Below are 3,944 nucleotides of genomic sequence, written 5' to 3'. Positions count from 1 at the left end.
TATAGGGTATCCGACTTGCCTGAGGGTCGGATTACCGAGACAGAGCAGGCCGACATCCAGGACAGAGTGACCTCTGCCCTGAACGGGGCATTGAGAGCGCTGGCAGCTTTACAGGTGTCATCCCTCGTCAATGTCTTGTTGGCTAGGCGGTTTTCAGTTTTGAAAAATCGCCCGGTCGATGAGCCTTACCGTTCCAGACTGTTGACTGCCCCCTTCTCAGGGTCCACTCTTTTTGGAGGGGCCCTTCCTTCTGTTCAGAAGGATTTGAAGGAGGACTCGGTCGCCTCTGCACTTCTGGTGAAGAGGATTCAGGCTGAGAAGGCCAGTACCTCGCAGGGGTCAGCGCCTCCTAAGAAGAAGGCTAAACCTTCGGCTTCGCAGTCCTCTGCGCAGCCCAAGTATAAGCCTCCCTTCAAGGGCAACAAATGGAAGGGTAAGAAGGGTAAGAACCCTCCTGGGGGTAAGAAGAAGGGTTCCTGACTCTTTTCTTCCCTCCTTGGTCGTGTCAGACGACGAGTTTGGCCGGGAGGAATGCAGTCCTCTCGGCTCAAGCTTAGGTCCTTCTCCCGCAGGATTAGGCTTCGGGTCAGCAGACGATTCTCTTGCCTGGCAAGGTCTCGATCTGCCTCGACCAGATCTTCCTGTGGGGGGTCGTCTTTCTGCTTTCCTTCCAGAGTGGAAGGAAATTACGGAAGACGCATGGACCTTGTCTGTGATCAAGGAGGGGTTAGGCATTCCGCTAGTGCGGGATCCGCCCTTAGCGTCAGAGCCAATCTTTTTTCCTCCACCGGGGGATCCGGAAAAGGCTCTGGCGCTCCAGGAGGAAGTAAGGACCATGCTTTCCAAGGGCGCGGTCGAGGAGGTTCCTATGTCGGGATGCACTCCCGGGTTCTACTCCAGAATGTTTCTGGTTCGGAAGAAGTCCGGGGCGTGGCGTCCCATCATAGATCTAAGTGCCTTCAACAAGCACGTAGATTCTCCTCACTTCAAGATGGAGACTCCTCGGGGTATTATCGCCTCCGTGAGAGAGGGAATGTGGGCGACTTCAGTAGATCTAAAGGACGCCTACTTCCACATCCCCATCAAGAAGTCGGCACGGAAGTACCTCCGTTTTACTTGCAACGGAAAGGTCTTCCAGTTCCGGGCCATGCCGTTCGGGCTCACGACTGCACCTTTGGTTTTCACCAAGCTGCTGCAGGTGGTCGTGGGATTCCTGCACTCTCGAGGAATAGATGTTCACATCTATTTCGACGACTCCCTCATGCTCCACCTAGTGAGAGAGTCTCTGGTGCAGGTCACCCGGTTGGTTCTGAAACTCTTACTCAAGGTCGGCTTCATTCCTTCCAGAGAAAAGTCGGAGGTTTCCCCATCTCAGGATTTTGTTTTTCTGGGGAACCGTTTCAATACGGTTCAGGGCATCGCCCTTCCACCGATGGAGAAGTTCGAGAAGGCCAGGGCTTTTGCTCTGACCTTTATCGGCCGGTCTCAAGTCCAGGTACGTTGGTTTCTCAGTTTTCTGGGATATCTCAACGCCCTGGCTGATGTGGTCCCCTGAGGGAGACTTCACATCAGGCCTCTCCAGATGTTTCTCCTTGCTAACTGGATCCCTTCTTCAAGAGATTGGGAAGCCTTGCTTCCTCTGAACCAGTCGGTCAAGGAGTACGCACGCTGGTGGACTCATCAGGACAATGTTCTCCGAGGGGTTCCTTTGTCCAAGCTGGTTCCCACTATGACCCTGTACACGAATGCATCCATGACAGGGTGGGGAGCTTATATCGACGGTCGGGGGAGTGGTCTGGGGAACAGCTCTCGAAGCACAGCAATGTGCTCGAGATGATGGCTGTTATGTTGGCGCTGCAGTCTTTTCGGGAGATCCTGCATTCCAAGCTGGTTTGTGTGGCTACGGACAACACTACGGTTGTCGCGTATCTGGAGAAACAGGGGGGGAACCAGGTATCACACCCTGTGTGCCCTCGCTATCCGCATTCTTCTTCTTTGTTAGGAAATGCAGTTGACAATTTGTGTCAAGCATCTACCAGGCAGGTTGAATGTTCTGGCGGATACTCTTTCCAGGCGCCGCCAGCCGGTTTTGACAGAATTGCAACTGAATCCCTCGATTTTCGAGGGAATTTGTCCGATATGGGACAGCCTCACATAGACCTGTTCGCCATTTCACTGAACAATCAGTTGCCAACGTTTGTCTCCCCGGTTTCAGATCCAAGGGCTTGGGCCGTGGACGCTCTGTCTCTGGATTAGGAGGGAATGCATGCATAATTATTATGCATACCCGCCCTTCAACCTGGTGGGCAGTGTGCTGCAGAAGTTTCGGGTGCATCAGTGTTCCCTCCTCCTGATAGCGCCTCTGTGACCGAGGCAGCCTTGGTTTCTTCCTCTCAGAGCGAACCTCCTTCGCCAGCCTCGGTCCAGGACGATGAACTCTCGTCCGGAGAGCCTTTAGCGTCTTCTTCCTTGAAGTTTGTTAGTTTCAAGGTGGTATATCTTATTGACCTGGCCTCCGGTCGAAGGAGGAGTGAGATTCATGCCTTGTCTTCTCACCCCTCTTGCCTCCGGTGGTCCAGGAATTACTCTGCCGTTACCCTTCTCACTGATCCTGCCTTTATGGCTAAGAATCAGGTTCCTGGCTTCTCGCCCGATCCGATTAAGATTCCGTCTTTGACTGCCTTCGTTGGGTCTGAGGAACGGGATAGGTTGCTCTGTCCCTGTCGGGCGCTTAGGTTTTACCTCGATAAAACCAGGGGGGGGCGAGGTCCTCGATCTCGTCTGTTTTTGCCCATTAAGCAGGGTCAACAGGATATCTCTTCTCAGTCAGTGTCTAGATGGATCTGTCAGGTCATCAAGTACGGTTACGACCACTCGGATGATCAGGTTCGGGCGTTGTATAAGGTGAGGGCTCATGAGATCAGGGCCCTTGCTGCGTCATGGGCCCTCCTCAATGGGTCCCCCTTTCAGGAGGTCATGTCCGCAGCTTTCTGGCGCGGACAGACTACCTTCACGGATTTTTATCTCCGGTCCTTGGCCTCTCATTCTGATGGATTGTATTCCCTTGGACCGGTGGTGGTTGCACAGTCTGTGGCTGTTCCTCCACAGTAATTCAGTGATTTTAAATAGTATGCTATCAGGCACCACGGTGGTACACCTGCTCGTTTCACGGGGAGGTTTTCCATTTTTTAATTACTTTCGGGGCTTTATTAGGGGGGTTCCTTGAACCTTTTCCCTACCTTGAGCATGTCTCGAGTTTGTTCCGTCAGCCTGGTCTGCCTGGATTCGAAGCCTCCACTACGGTAAGACGAATTCGCATACTAAAGTTATGGTAATTATTACTGAAATGAAATTGAGGTTTTTGAAGTAAAACCAATTTTCATGATGTAATACTTACCATAACTTTATGGAGTCCCACCCTGTATTCCTCCCCTTGCCTCCTCATCCTGGCTGCCTTTAGGCTCCATAAAAGGGGGTTTGAGGAAGGGAGATCACTCCGTGGCTCTGTCATCGAGATAGAGGTTACGTCACGGTAGGGAGGTAGGGATATTTGAATCTTTTGTTTTTGGGCTACAAAGATGGGTGTAGGTATTGTATATGCATACTAAAGTTATGGTAAGTATTACATCATGAAAATTGGTTTTACTTCAAAAACCNATAACTGCCCCGACATTGTTATGAAAATGTGGATATCCGTTATGGATGCTATGTCAGCCGTTAAAATGTGCATAAAGACGTTAAATATATGTTTTGTCAAGTTTGTCTAAGCATGCGCAGTATGTTAGACAATAAAAGGTGGTTTAAAGGAGCGAAATTCAAGAAATCTAATTGGGCGGGAATATATTTAGCTGACATGTTCTTTTTCAGTGAATTTATTCCATTTCTATCATAAGATATCAGTGTTCAAATGTTAGGGGATGGTTTCTTTCTTGTCTTTTATTTAA

This window comes from Mizuhopecten yessoensis, unplaced genomic scaffold (assembly GCF_002113885.1).
Source record: "Mizuhopecten yessoensis strain PY_sf001 unplaced genomic scaffold, ASM211388v2 scaffold4535, whole genome shotgun sequence".
NCBI classification, from domain to species: domain Eukaryota; kingdom Metazoa; phylum Mollusca; class Bivalvia; order Pectinida; family Pectinidae; genus Mizuhopecten; species Mizuhopecten yessoensis.
This window is presented reverse-complemented; position numbering follows the sequence as displayed.